Source organism: Hypanus sabinus, chromosome 2 (genome assembly GCF_030144855.1).
Source record: "Hypanus sabinus isolate sHypSab1 chromosome 2, sHypSab1.hap1, whole genome shotgun sequence".
NCBI classification, from domain to species: Eukaryota; Metazoa; Chordata; class Chondrichthyes; order Myliobatiformes; family Dasyatidae; genus Hypanus; species Hypanus sabinus.
Genome location: NC_082707.1, coordinates 110454038 through 110470345, shown reverse-complemented (window position 1 = coordinate 110470345; position 16308 = coordinate 110454038). Strand labels below are relative to the sequence as shown.

The following is a 16308-nucleotide window of genomic DNA, read 5'->3' as shown; positions in this document are numbered from 1 at the left end:
TCTTTTCTTTGTACTTTTGTCAGTTAAATAAAGGTTCACGTGAATTAACATATGACAGATTTTTGTTTTTATTGCATTTTGGAAAATATCCCAACTTTTCTGGAAATGGGGTTTGTAGTTCCTTCATTCAAAAAGAAAAAGAGAAGCAATCTAGGTGGTGAAGAAGGCATGTCATACTTACCCTCATCAGTCAGTGAATGGAATACAGTTTACAGCTGTACCAGATGCTGGCAAGACTGCAGTTGGATTACTGTGTACAGTTCTGGCATTCCAGGAGGATATGATTAAGTTGTAAAGGGTGTTAAAATGTTGCTGGGAGTGGATAGGCTGGGACTAAATTTGCAGGTAGAATCAGTCGGTGAGAAAAGTAAATTCATTTCAAGAGGTCTACAATACAAGAGCAGGCATGTGATGCTGAAGCTTTACAAGGCTCTGGTGAGGCCTCACCTTGAGTATTGGGAACAGTTATCAACTCCTCATCTAAGAAAAGATGCACTGACACTGGAGAGGATTCAGAGGAGGTTCACAAGGATGATTCTGGGAATGAATGGGTTATCATACGAGGAACATTTGAAAGCTCTGGTTCTGTACTCACTGGAACTTAGAAGGATGAGAGGGTATCTCAACGAAACCTTCTGAAAGTTGAAAGGCCTAGACAAAGTAGGTGAGGAAAGGATGTTTCCCAACATGAGGGGAGTCTAGGACAAGAGGGCACAGCTTCGGGATAGAGGGGCATTCATTTAAAACAGAGATACGAAAAAATTTCTTTAGCCAGAGGGTGGTGAATTTGTGGCCACAGACAGCTGTGGAGGACAACTCATTGGGTGTATTTAGGACAGAGCTCGATAGGTTCTTGATTAGGCATGGCATCAAAGGTTACAGGGAGAAGGCTGGGGAGTGGGTCTAAGGAGAGGAAAAAAGGATCAGCCATGATTGTATGTTGGAGCAAACTTGATGTACGAAATGGCATAATTTTGCTCCTATGTCTTATGAACTGTTTTCCCTAGAGCTTAGGAGGCAGAGGAGATGACCTTATACAAGCTTTATAAATTACAGAATGATGAGGTGCCAGTCACTTTCTCTGAGTAAGGGGAGTCTGAAACTACAGGGCACAAGTTCAAAGTAAGATGGGCACAATTTGAAGGGAACTTGAGGGGCAACCTCTCTCCCCACGGAAGGTTCAAAGTCAATTTATTATCAAAGTACATATACGTCACCACATATAACCCCAAGATTCATTTTCTTGCAAGGCATACTCCGCAAGTATAAGAAACACAATAAAATCAATGAAGGACCATACCCAAGAGGACGAACAGCCAATGTACAAAAGACAACAAACTGTGCAAATTCAAAAAGAAAGAAATAATAATAATAAATAAATAAGAATTAAATAGAGAACGTGAAAGGAAGAGGTACAGTCAAGAAATTTAAAGTTACTGATCCTCTCCTTCTCTGATCCCCTGATGAGGACAGTGCCGGTGTCAGCCAACTCAAATATGGCACTGGAGTTGTGCTCAGCCTCATGGTCATAGTAAAAAGCAAATATAGCAAGGGACTAAGCACACAGCCTTGTGGTGCATCTGTGCTGATGGAGATCGTGGAAATGTTGTTGCCAATCTGAACTGGCTAGTGTCTGCAAGTGACGAAACAGAGGATCCAGTTACACAAGGGGGTATTGAATCCTCGTTCTTTGAGCTTATTGATTAGTTTTGAGGGGATGATGGTATTGAATGCTGAGCTGTAGTCCATCAGATGATCCTGATGTATGCTCCTTCACTGTCCACATGTTCCAGGGTTGAGCCAATGAAATGGCATCTGCTGTTGGGCAAGTGGAAAGAGCTGCCAGAGGAAATGATTGATGCAGATACATGAACGGTAAGGTCTGAAGGGATTTGGACCAAACACAGACAAATGGGATGAGTTCAGATAGGCACTTGGATTATATTGGGCCAACAGGTGTGCTTCCGAGTTGTACAGCCCTATGATATTCAATCAGCTGAGTATTTCCATTATTTTCTGCTATTTTCCGTAATTCAAACATATGTAGTGTTAGCGTTCTATGTTCTATAAACGAGATGCTGAAAGATGAGGTTACAAGCAGATGGATCAAATTCGTATTAAAAAGCAAAGCATTTGGGGGGGGATGGGAGGGAAGGGGGTGTTGCACCTGCTTCTAGTTCAGATGTTTCTATGTGTACTTCAATGGTGATGGTATCCTTGTGAAATGAATAACTGAACTGCCATGATAGAAGTTTAGCCCCGACGTAAAACCTAATTGACCTCAACCCAGCAATTTGTAGTGTTCCCACACAGTTCCAGAGGCCTGAATTAAATCCCGATCTACAATACTGTCTGTGTGGCATTTGCACATTTTCTGTAACTATGTGAATTCCCACAGGTGCTCTGGTGTCCTCCAACAATACCCCACAAAGGTAAGTACATTGCTTGATCAAACCCTTAATTGGCTAAAGATTTAAAAGGCAGTTGATGGGCACCAGACTGAGAATAAACTGTAGGGCTACAAAGAAATAAAATGGAACTGATGGAATTGCTCTGTGGCAAGCTGGCATATACATAATAGGATGAACACAGGCACGAGAGAGAAACTAGCCAAAGTTGACTGAAAGGATACGCCAGCAGGGATGACAGTAAAATAGAAGTGGCAGGAGTTTTGAAGAGTATCTCGGAAGTCACTGGATCATTTCATCCCAAAGAGGGAGCAGCATTCTAAGAGGAGGATGAGACAATCGTGATTGACAAGAGAAGCAAAAAGACAGCATAAAAGCAAAAGAGAGGTAAAACAATATGTTAAAAGTTTGGCCGGAAGCTAGATAAGGAAGCCTTTAAAAATCAATTGAAGGCAACTAAACAAGCTATAAGGGGACACTATGAAAAATGAAGGTAAGCTAGCCAATAAATAATGGGAGGATACCAGATTTTTCAGATACAGAGAATAAAAGAGAGGCAAGAGTGGATACCAGACCATTGAAAAATGACACTGAAGAGTTTGTAACAAGGAACAAAAAAATGCTTGATCAACATTTACATCAGTCTTCACTGTGGAAGACACTAGTAACATGCCAGAAATTAAAGAGAGTTGGGGAGCAGGTGTGAGTGTAGGAGAAGGTGCTTGGGAAGCTGAAAGGTCTGAAGGTGGATAAGTCATCTGGACCAGAAGGATGACACCCCATGGTTCTGAAAGAGGTACAGTATTGTGAAAAAGTCTTAGGCACATGCATAAAGCTAAGACACCCAAGACTTTAGCACAGTACTGTAGTAATCTTATGTATTGCATTGTACTGTTACTGTAAAAGAAATTAATGATGTGAGTGATGATTTGGGTCTCTATTGTATTTTTATGGAACCCTGTATCAGTATTCTTCCAGTTCATAAATCTGTAAAACCAACTACTTAAGTAGTTAAGTAAGTCAGTTTTTTAGCTTTCACATATTTCAATCCCTTATGATAAAACAAGTCAGCTGCATCTTGGTGAAATATTAGTGATGTTATACTGTCAAGTCACCAGGTTATTTCTGAAGTTCAGAAGAAGAGGGGTGGTGGGGGGGGGGGAGGGGGGAGAGAAAATCATTCCAATCCAACATTGCTTGACATACTCGTATCAGTAAATTCATGGGTGATGGAGAAGATCAAAAGGCTTCTATCCCACTTTGTTCTCACTGATTAGCACTATTAAAGTTCATACAAAGGGTAACTAAGTAGGACGGTATCGAATGGTGCTCTTCCAGAGCCTTGTACAGTACTGTGCAAAAGTCTTAAGCACATATATGTATATATATCTCTCAAGGGTATCTAAGACTTTTGCACAGTACTGTAATAATTGTGTGTATTGCACTGTACTGTTGCAAAAAAAAAACAAATTCCATAACATATGTGAGTGATGATAAACCAGATTCTGCTACGATTCTCTATTGTGGATTGAGAGTGGGAAGGGGGCAGGGAGAGGGGAATCATGGTTGGGAAAAGGGGAAGTGGAAGAAAGACATGCTGTAATGATCAAAAAAACAACTGTTTGGAATCAAGTGACTTTACCTCAAGTCTCAGGGCTGGTTTTGTCTACACCCAGACCACACCACCACTCCCTGCACTCTGCTGTTCAGTTCTGTTCATTTGGATTATCTAAGTATTTAGTAGACATGTTCACTTATCCTGTTATTCACGTGCCAAAGGAAAATGGGATTGTGGAATAAGAAAGTAGTAGCTCTCAGGATTGAATTGAAATGTTGAAAGTAAGTTGTTTAAACAAAAGAAAAATGTGTCCTTGTTGTTTGGGTGTCAACAGTGGTAGTAGAGGATGGTTTCCAATTATAGGATCCCACCAGCATTTGATGACAGCAAACCTTAAGATAGCTGAAAAAATGAAATTGGAATATGGATTCATGTTACGGAACTGGAGAAGCAGCAGCAAGCCTTGGCTGTTGCTTTTTGGGAGAGCGGAAGAGACCAAGATGGGAATTTCGGTGGAAGATCTGAACAAAGATGATGGAATGAATACATTAATAAATACACTTGACTATTTTCTGGAGGAAGAAAAGGACTGGATTTATGAAGTATATTCAGACTTTGACAATATTTACAGAGACAATTCTAAAAATATGGCTGATATTATTGATTTTGAACAAAAGTACACTTGCATGCGTAGATACAAATGGAACCTCCTGACGCTGTTATGGGTTTTGAATTGTTGCATATTGCGTGTCTAGACATGAAGGACAAATAGCTACTGTAAACTGCATGCAGAAAACTTACTTTTCGATCTATGAAATTAGCACTGAAGAGAATTTTTGGTGAAAAGGCTGCTAAGACAACAGTCAGAATTAGTTTGATTCAGGAAATGACATATTTCACTGAGCAGAAACAAGAGTATAGCAAGTGTAGTTCCCAGAGTGACCAGACAATGGTACCATTAGAAAAGTGTATCATATCAAAAAATTTACTACTGGGCAAGAAACTGTCCAGACAGAAATGAACAAGTTAAACTAACAGAAGAAAATAACAAATCTGAAGTAGTAGAAGAGTGTCATATCACATTGTTTGTGAAGGAATCACTCACTAATGCAGAGATATCTGAGGCAGAGATTTTGATGATAGAATCTCCAGGATCTGCTGTTACTGATATAGCATGCATGCACACAGTGTGGGAAGAAAATGGCCTGAAAGCTATGTAAGTGAACTAAACCAGAATGAAGTGAATAAACCAGTGAACACAGATACACCTAGTAACAATGCATTGAAATTTGGAGATGGAAAGATTGTACATTCCACCAGAAGAGTGAAAATTCCTGCAAAAACAGGGTAGATAAAATGTTACATTGAAATGGAGGTGGTATCAGTGAACATTCCATTACTCTTGAGTAAACCTTCCCTAAATAAAGCAGGACAAGTACTGGATACAGAGCATGACCTAGCAATGATGCTTCAACAGCCAATGTCTCGTGAGCTCACCAGCCTTGGACGTTACTGTGTGAACACTCTTGATAAAGACATTACTGAGAACCAGTGGGAGAATAAAGTACTAACTGTCACACGAAACATGAGAAATGCAAAGTGTTGCCTAAACTTCACAAGCAGTTTGGACACACTTCAATAGATAGACTTCAGAAACTGCTCTGGAGTTCAGGAAACAAATTATTTTTCCATTCTTAATTGACAGGTAATTAACAGCTGCCTGACACGCCAAAAGTTCGGAAAGCCCACGCCCAAGCCCATGGTTGGTCTGCCACTAGCATCTGAAAACAATGGAACAGTAGCCATAGATTTACATGAACTGGAGCAAGGGGTGTGGTATCTCCAGGTCATTGATGAGCTCACATGTTTCAGTGCTGGTAGCATTGTAAATACAAGGAGACACTCAGAGATAGTAAAAACCTTCATCCATTCTGGCTAAGTGTCCTTGGCCCACCTCGGAAAGTATTCAGTGATAATGGTGGTGAATTAATGATGAATTCAGAGATACGGCAGAACATTTTAACATTGAAACAAATACAACAGCAGCATACAGTCCTTGGAGTAATGGACTTCTAGAGCGACACTAATGCTGAAGGTAAAGAAAAGGAATAGCTGTGATTGGAACATAGCCCTGGACTGGGCCTTTATTGTATCAATTGGTGTTTGGCCTCAATCCAAACCTTTCCCTCTGTACTGGTTAACACGCCACCTGCTCTAGAGTGCACAACAAGGAGTGACTGGGTTGGGAAACACATTTCAGAACTGCATGTATCAAGGAAGGCTTTCACTGAAGTAGAGTGTTCAGAGAGAATTCGAAGAGCATTGAGGGCACAGGTCTGTCCTACAGATGACAAATATGATACAGGGGACAATGTGTATTACAAAAGAGCAGACCGTACAGAAGAGAAAGGCCCTGGAGTCGTCATTGATCAGGATAGAGTTGTGTTATTCATGAGACATGGAGGTACATATGTGAGAGTGCATCGTTCCAGACTACAAAAAGCACAAAGTGAAGACCATCAGAGCTCCATGGAGAACGATACAGAAAATGAAAAGCACTTACCTGGCACACGGTCACATAGCACAGACAGAGATGAGGAGAGTGCAGCTAAGGACCCAACATAGTTGCTCGACAGTGGCACAGACAGTGTGGAAGACAGTGCAGTTGGGGACTCAGACTTGCCTGTACAGAAATTATCAAGTATAAAGACAACATGAAGTTTTAGACTTAAAACAAGACAAACTGAGATTTTTAGACCAAAACACTGGTATCTCATACAAAGTCAAAGTCATAGGATGAGCAGACAAAGCAGCTGGAAGAAACAAAAGTTGGCACAACTTGAATTACCTAGAACCAGTCACAGTTGTTGGGACAACAGGGTCAATTGACATGTCATGTGTAGACAGACTTCATACTGAATCAAGTATATACCATCTGAGAAATATCAAGATGAAGATGTCCTAGTAACTAAAGAGGTGTTGTTGGAATCTGCAAAACAGGATGAAATCAGAAGTTGCAGAAATATTGGAGTGTTGAGGAAGCCAGAGACATTGCCAAAAGACAGAGTCTACAAGATGAGTGTGCACCCTATAAGAAACCCAGACAGGAATTACACCAAAAGCAGATCTGGTAGCTGGAGGTTTTGAAGAACTGAATATAAAAGAATTCCAAAAAACTCACCAACATGTGCATCAGAGTATCTCCAACTACTTCTCTCAGTGATACATCAAAAGCATTGGCAAACCCACTGCATGGACATAAAATCCACATTCCTACAGGGAATGGAGCTGTCACGTGACATTTACATTAAACCTCCACCCGCCCCCACCCCCAGCTGAAGCCAGAAGTGAAGGAACACCGTGGAAACTCAAAAGGTGTGCGTGGTCTAGCAGATGCATCACTTTACTGGTATAAAAAGGTCAAGGAAATGTTGAAAACAGGTGAAAAGAGGTCACAAGTGGATCCAGCTTTTTTTTCCACTGGCAAGATTCTTAATGTCATGTGATTGGAGTACTTGCATATCATGTAGATGATTTCATATGGGGAGGCTCATAAAACTTTGTCACAACAGTTATCCCTCAGCTAAAGTCAGCCTTTCAGGTTGAGCGCAAGGAACATGACAGATTCTGCTTATGTAGAGATAGACAACCTTGCTTTTAACATTACTGTACAACTCCAGCAAGAAAGTTATATGAAGAATCTTCAGACAATCCACATGAAATCCTCACATGCCACACAACAGGATGCACCCCTCAGTGAAGCTGAAGCTGAGCAACTTAGGTCAAAGATAGGTCAGATTTAATTGTGGCAATGCAGAACAGACCTGACATCATGTTTTGCCTGCAACTTGGCATCCAGCACAAAAAATGCCATAATACAAACTTTACATGACGCAAACAAGACAGTGCGCAGAATTCAATCTGGAAAAAGTGGTCAAATTTTCAACAGCTTGGAAAAGAGCTCAGTGAGGCTCATTGTCTTCAGTGAAGCGTCACTTGGAAATCTTCCTGATGGAGGGACTCAAGGGGTCATTTTATTGTACTGATGGGGGAAGAGGGAAGATTTTCACCTCTCTATTGGCAATCAAAAAGGATCCAAAGAGTTGTACGAAGTACACTGGCAAAAGAAACCTTTACAATGTCTGAAGGTATTGACAATGCTGTTTATCTGGCCACACTCTATTCTGAACTTCTCTATGGTGATCCAAAGAAGAGCAGTTTACAAATAACTTGTGTCACAGACAACTACTCTTTGGTTGATGCCATCAAATCACTGTCAGTTACAGAAAAGAGGCTTCATCTAGAGATAAGCAGCACCAAAGAACTTGTCCAAGCACAGAAAATTCATCTTGTGCTGCAGTCAACTACAAAGGAACAACAAGGGAGCTCCAGCTCTTGTGCTGTTGGTGAAAGCATTTGGTACCTTAAGAATTGGTTCTTCATAGGTTAGAACTAATTCTCATGCCCTAATGGATATTGTCTTTACACTTTTAAAAATTATATACATAAAAAAAGAGGGGGAGATTTTTGAGTTCTGTTCATTTGGATTACTTAAGTATTTAGTAAGCATACGTACTTCCCCGTTATGCGCATGCATGCCAGATGAAGGGGGGAGGGGATTGTGGGATTAAAAAGGTGGCGGCACTCAGGATTGAATTGAGACGTTGAAGGTAGAGTTGCTTAATCAAAAGAAAAAGGTGTCTTTGGTGTTAACACCTGCCACTGCTTCTCAGCCACCTGTCCCACGTCCCTCTTGCAGCACACAACACTTGCGATTCCAGCATCTTTTGCTCCCACAAACTCGCTCTCCGCTCCACATTGACAAATACAGTACTGTAGCTGAATAAATTTGTAGAAGCATTAGGACAGTCAGGAATAGTTCTAGAGGGCTGGAAAAGTCACAAATGTCATTCCACACTTTAAGAGAAGGTGGCAAAAAAACCCAGAAAATTATACACTGTCTAGCCTGATTTCAGTGTTTGGAAATGTTTTTTCCCGTTATTAAGGAGGTGGTTTCAGGGTACTTGGAAGCACATAAAACAAGCCAATCAGCATGGCTTCTGTAAGGGGAGATGTCACCTGAGAAGTCTGCTGGAACTCTTTGAGGAAGTAACAAGCAGGATAAACAAAGGCAAATCAGTGGCTGTTGTTAACTTGGATTTTTAGAATGCCTTTGACAAGATGCTGCATGTGAGGCTGCCAAACAAGGTAAGGGTAAATGGTGCACCTGTGCTGATGCAGATTGTGGAGGAGATATTGTTCAAAATAAATTTATTAAAGTATGTCTCTCTCAGGACGTTTGCCAACATGGGAAGTGCATATCAATGTCTGGAGCTGGTTTCCCTATAACCCTGTCACTTTTACCTAATTTTAATCCGCCATCCACTTCCAAGCACCGAGTCATCCATATTACAATGCAGCTTTTAATGGATAGGACATGGAATATCACAGCACAGCACAGGTTCTTTGATCCACAATGTTGTGCCGACATTTTAATCTACCCCAAAATCAATCTAACCCTTCTCTCCTACATTGCCCTCCATTTTTCTAACATCTATGTGCCAGAATATGGAAATTTACATCCTAAGAACCTATAGCTCCACTGAATATCAAAGAATGTTTACGATATACAACCTGAAATTCTTGTTCTTCACAGATATCCACAAACAGAAGAGTGAGTGACGGTTAAAACATTCAAACCCCAAAGCCTTCCGAACTCCCCCTTCCGCACACAAGCAGCAGCAAAGCAATGACCCTCCCTCACCCACACCCACTTATTTCAGCAAAAAAAGCATCAACACCCTCTAAGAAAGCAGTAGCAAAGCCCCCATGAAAGATACAATCTGCAGTACAACAATTCAACATACCACAGGCTCTTTCGCCCTCTTCCCCTAATAAAGGGACAGAGAGGAGTTACTCAGCGAGAGGGGAAATATAAACGAAACAACTCACTGATTTATGGTGTTAAAGCCTACTGTGTCCCACCCCCGCATTCTCAGACTCTAGAAACACCACAAACTCTCCCCCACCAATGAGAGATACAGAGACAAAGGTTTTGTGGGATAATAGCAAGGATGGAGAAGTTCAGTTTGTATTTTGTACAAGGGATTCTATATATGCAATAGCAAAGTTGATATTTGGGGTAAAAAGGTTCAGGACGACAATAGTAGCCTAGCTAGTAAAGCCATTGTCTCATGTACTAATAGCCAGGTGCCATCTCTGCGGAAGTTGAATGTTCTCCCTCTGATAACCATAAGAAAGAACAGAATTAGGCCATTCAGCCCATTAAGTCTGTGTCATCATTCCAGCACGGCTGATCCCGGATCCCACTCAACCCCATATACATGCCTTCTCTCCATATCCTTTGATGCCCTGACCGATCAGGAAACGATCAATTTCCACCTTATATATTCCCACGGACTTGGCCTCCACCGCAGTCTGTGGCAGAGCATTCCACAGATTTACTAATTTCTGGCAAAAAAAAAATTCCTCTTTATCTCTGTCCTAAAGATATGGGGCCCAGAACTGTTGACAATATTCCAAGTACATCCTGCCTAGTGTCTTATAATGCTGAGCCTTTTTTCTCTTTGCTTTTATATTCTGCTTCTATTTCCTTGGAAATAAATGCTAACATTGCATTTGCCCTCTTTACTACAGACTCAACCTGTAAATTAACCTTCTGGGAGGCTTGCATGAGGACTCCCAAGTCACTCTGGACCTCTGCTGTTTGAACCTTCTCCCCATTTAGATGATAGTCCACACTGGTTCCTTTTACCAAAATGCATTATCACACATTTCCTAACACTGTATTCCATCTGCCACTTTTTTTGCCCATTTTCCAATTTGCCCAAGTCCTGCTGCAATCGCATTGCTTCCTTAGGACTACTTAACCCACCCCCTATCTTTGTATCATCCCTCAACTTTCCCACAAAGCCATCAATTCCATTTTCTAAATCACTGACAATGTGAAAAGTAGCAGTCCTAAATCTGATCCCTGAAAAACACCATTAATCACTGACAGCCAACCAGAAAATGTCCCCTTTATTCCCACTCTCTCTCCTGCCTGTCAGTCATCCCTCTATTCATGCCAGCATCTTTACTGTAATGCTAGAAGATTTTGTCTTGTTAAGCAACCTCACGTGTGGCACCTTACCAAATGCTTTCTGAAAATCCAAGTAAATGGCATCCACCGCCTCTCCTTTGTACACCCTGCTTGTTAATTCCTCGAAGAACTAACAAATTTGTCAGGCAAGATTTCTCTTAATTCTTTAAAGATCATGACCAACTCATCCATTATCTCTTCAGTAACCTCCCTCAGGACTCTGGGATGTAGCTTATCTGTCCCAGGTGGCACATCCATCTTAAGACCATTGAGTTTGTCTAGCACTTTTTCCTTTGTAATAGCAATGGCATTCACTCCTGCTCCCTGACACTCATGGACCTCCGGCACACTGCCAGTGTCTTCCACAGGGAAGACGGATGTAAAGTACCCATTAAGTTCATCTGCCATTTCTTTGTCCCCTATTACTACCTCACCAGCATCACTTTCCAGTGGTCAATATCAACTCTCCGTTCCCTTTTACTCTTTATATGGAGTGGGTTTCCCCCCCAGGTTTTCTTCCATATTCTAAAAATGTGCAAGGTGGGAGATTAATTGTTGTAAATTGCCCCATTGAGTGGTAGAATGTGGGATGAGTTGATGTGAATGTGGGGTGAATATGAAAAGGTATTTACGTTCAGAGCCCCTTTATAAGACTAAACAGGATTGGGAAAGAGAGCTTAGTTTTAGTATTTCTAGTGAGAATTGGGATAGAATTCTTCAATTAGTTAATACATCATCGTTATGTGCCAAACATTCACTAATACAATTTAAGGTTGTACATAGGGCCCATATGTCCAAGGATAAATTAGCTCATTTTTACTCTCATATAAGTCCTATTTGTGATAGATGTCATTCTGAAATTGCGTCTTTAACTCACATGTTTTGGTCGTGTTCATTTTTGGAGAAATATTGGAAAGATATTTTTGATATTATTTCTGCGGTTTTGAATATTGATTTACAACCTCATCCTATTACCGCAATTTTTGGTTTACCAATGTTAGATTCACAGCATTTATCTTCTTCAGCCCGTCGAATGATTGCATTTCTAACTCTGATGGCTAGAAGATCTATATTGTTGAATTGGAAAGAAATTGATCCTCCCACTGTATTTAATTAGTTCTCTCAAACTATGTTATGTTTAAATTTAGAAAAAATTAGAAGTGGTACTTTTGAGACTTCTATTAAATTTGAAAAGTTATGGAGACCATTTATTCAACATTTTCATATGATGTAATATGACCCTGTGCCAAGTACATTTGATTTCCTAGCTTTTAGCTTATGTATTTTGAGAGGACCGGAAGTGACGGCATTGATGAATACTTATTTTTGTGAGATATTATAAACAGCCCACTTTTTTTTTCTCCTTCTCTTTTGTTTGTTTTTCTTTCTTTTATATTACTTATTAGTTATAGTTATTAGATTAGATTAGTTAGTTTTGCATTATATAATTTTTTTTTGTTTTTTTTCTTTCTTTTTTCTGTTTTTTTTATATTATACATTATGAAATATTTAGATTTACTATGTCCATACATATATCTTATGGCTTATGTCTTGGTAAACTCATTTATATTGTAACTATTATGTATGTTTTTTTTTCATATGTAATGGAATGTGTATGTTGGTAATTTCTTTATCAATATATCATCTGTATTCTGTCCATATTACTAATATTAATAAAAAGATTTAGAAAGAAAAGAAAAAAAAAAGAAAAGGTATTAATATCATATCGTTGCAAATATTTGGGACAGGAGCAATAGGCTACAGGGTCTGTTTCCATGACCACTGCTGGCTTTGATTTTTATCTTATTTCATTCATGGGAAGTAAATGTTATTAGCAAAATGATTGTTTATTGTCTATTCCCAGTTGCCTGTGAAATGAGGAGGCAATTAAGTATCAATCATATTATTGATTCTGGAATTCTGTGCAGGCCAACCTGGATATATTCTCCTGTGGAGACTATTAAAGAACCTATTTGGCTTTGAGCCACTATTTGAGGACATATTCTGCTTGGTCAATAACTTAATCTCCTTGCTCCTGTATCCACATGTTAATAATCTCCTTGCTCCTGTATCCACATGTTAATGAACTACACTTGGGCACAATTTCAAAATCTGCCAATATCACAAAACTATACAAATGGTGAGCTGGGGATCTGGTAGAATGGTAACTCACATGCAAGTGAAAATTTATAACATGGTTGAAAGGAAAGGAATAATATAATACAAACTACAAGGTCAATCTTAAAAGAATATGAGTAAAGAAACTCAGGGTGCATATAAATCTTTACAATTAACAGGACGGGTGAGCAGAGCAGTTTAAAATAAAAGGAAATAATAATGTTGGAATTGTCAGGCAGACATGAAAAATTGACTGTTTCACTCTACATAGATACTGCCTGACCTGCTGAGCATTTTCAGTTTTTCATTCCAAATTTCCAATATTTTGTTTTCCAGTTTACAAACAGATGTAGGCAGCAGAAAGGGTAGAAACTGTGCCCAATCTACATTGTATCAACACCAGGGTACAAAACCCCAGAAATAACATGAAGGCTTTGGAGAGAAAATCACACATGGATCAATGCTGGAATCCATATGGTTTATTATACAAACTATCAATCAGGATATGGATGTAGAAGTTTCAGAAGCACCAAAACTGTAGCATCAACAGTAAGGCATCAAACTAAAGGATTACATTGATCAAATAGTCAAATGTGGAGAGCAACAGGAGATGGAATTTTGCCCTGATACATTTGAGGAGGGGAGGGGAAGACTAAAAATGTCAAGAGAAATACAACAAATGGTAGGGGTCTATGGAGAAACAGGAATCTACGTGTGCCAGGATTGTTGAAGATGGAAGCACAGGTAAATAATGTGATCAAGAAGGCATAAGGGATACTTGCCTTCATTCACCATGCATAGAATACAAGAGCTGGGAGGTTATAAAATATTATAAAGCATTCATAATAGCCAAGTATTATGTACGTCTGGTTGCCTTGCTACGTTTGCATGAAAGAGTGTAGAAGAGAATCAGCAGAACGTTGCCTGAGATGGAGCATCAGTTATAACTTTAAACACAGAACAATAACAAAAAAGGAAGAGTACTTCAGTGCACTCTGTCTGTGCCAACCATCATGCCAATTGAAACTAATCCTATTTGCAAATGGTTTATATCCCTCCATACTCTGCCTATTCATTTGCTATATCAGCATCCACCATGCGCATTTCAGGCACCTACCACTCCTTGTTTAAAAAAAATTGCCCCATAAATCTCCTTTAAACTTTGCCCCTCTCTCTTTAAATCTACACCCTCAAGTATTTGACATTTCCACCCAGGGGGAAAAAAAGCCTCTCACTAGCTATTCTCTCATTCAAGCCCACACATTTGTGAACCTCTTCTGCACTCTCTTCAAGGCCTTCATACCCTTCCTGTAATGCGGTGACCAGAACTCCACACACTACTCTAAATGTGGTCTAACCAAAGTTACATACAATTGCAACATGACTTTCAAACTTTTTTTTCACTCAATACTCTGACCAATAAAGGCAAGTATGTCACAGACCTTCTTTATTAACTTATCTACCTGTGCTGCCAAATCCATGGAGTAATCAACTTGTAACCCAAGAGAAGATCTCAGGAGGAAGTTTTTTTTTAAATGCAGAAGGCAGCTGGAATCTAGAACACACAGCCTGAATGGGTGGTGGAGTCGGGTACTGTCAAGACATTTAAAAAGAATTTACATGAGGATTTGAACTACAAATGGTATAGATAGCTAAAAATCAAGAGCTGCTAAATTGGATTAATATAGATAGGTTTCTGGTGGCCGGCATAGATATGGTAAACTGAAAGGGTCTGTTTTTGTACTATGTGACTCTACAAGAGTACCAAAGTAATTCAACCAATTATTCGAGGAAAAAGGAAGCATTTCTTTTCAGTTACTTTCCACAAAATGTGGACATTGCTTGAAGGACCGATATTTACTGCTTGTTCCTAGCCATCTTCCTGAAGTTCTACAAGATGTTTCACAGAACTATTAGGAAGGAACTTTCAGGATTTGACTGAGAAGAAATAGTTGTATTGACCCAGGTCAAGGTTATATGTGACTTGGAAGGGAACTTGGAAGTGATGCTCCTTCCTCCTTCCAAGTTGAAGAGGTTGTGTTATAATCCAAATAAAATTGGATTAAAGTTACATAGATGGTAGAAACTACTACTTTCTCCTTATAATACAGAAGGCTGGGAAGAAACTTGATACAAATAGTTTAAAAAGCTTTAATAAGATAAATAGAGGGAAACTGTTTTTAACAGATGAAGGTCAGATAACACAGAACATTACCGCATAGTACAGGGCCCTTTGGCCCACATGTCATAATGACTTTTTAAACTACTCAAAGATCAATCTAATCTTTCCCTCGTACATAGAAAAATGGGGAGCTATCATCCAGGTGTCCATCACCCACCGGGGTGTTCCATGCGTTGTCTCTGATTAAAAAAGCCTAAATCTGACATCTACCCATACTTTCTTCCAAACATCTTAAAGTTAAGCCCCCTCATATTAGTCATTTCAGCAAAAGGACTCTGGCTGTCCATGATCTATGCTTCTAATCATATTGTACATCTCTACCTTCGTATGTCATGCCCTCTAGTCCAGGCAGCACCCCAGCAAATCTCCTCAGCTCCCTGTCTAAAGCTTCCACATCCTTCTTGTAATGAGGCAACCAGAACTAAACACAATATTCCAAATGTGGTCTAATCAGGGTTTTATAGAGCTGGAACATAATCTTGCAGCTCTTGAACTCAGTCTCTCAATTACTGAAGGCCAACACACTATATGCCTTTGTAACAACCCTATCAACTTATGCTGTAACTTTGACGGATCTATGGACGTGAATACCAAGATCCCCCTGTTCCTCTATACTTCCAAGATTCCTGTCATTAACCCTGTATTCTGCCTTCTAATTCAATCTGCCATATGAATCACTTCACACTTTTCTGGGTTGAACTCTATCTGCCACTTCTTAACCCAGCTCTGCATCCTGTCAATGTTCTGCTGCATCCTACAACACTTTGCACAACTCCACCAACTTCCATGTCATCTGCAAACTAACTAACCCACCCTTCCATTTCCTCAAAGTCATTTATGTATATATTAAAAAAATCACAAAGAGCAAGGGTCTAGAACAGATCTGCTGGAACACACAGGTCAACGATCTCCAGGCAGAATATACTCTATCTATAGCCAC

General features: G+C 39.8%; 1 protein-coding gene across 3 annotated transcripts in view; it reads right to left on the bottom strand.

The window, feature by feature from the left end:
- Positions 1-16308, bottom strand: part of tmem62 (transmembrane protein 62) — a 91901-nt gene that overhangs the window by 61424 nt on the left and 14169 nt on the right. Inside the window, exon 1 of one of the 3 annotated variants that reach the window (XM_059951946.1) lies at positions 6530-6645. The exons of the other annotated variants lie outside the window; for them this stretch is intronic. The gene's annotated coding sequence lies outside the window, so the exon portion shown is untranslated. Of the gene's footprint in view, positions 1-6529; positions 6646-16308 lie in introns of those variants that run through there. 3 annotated transcript variants of the gene reach the window in all.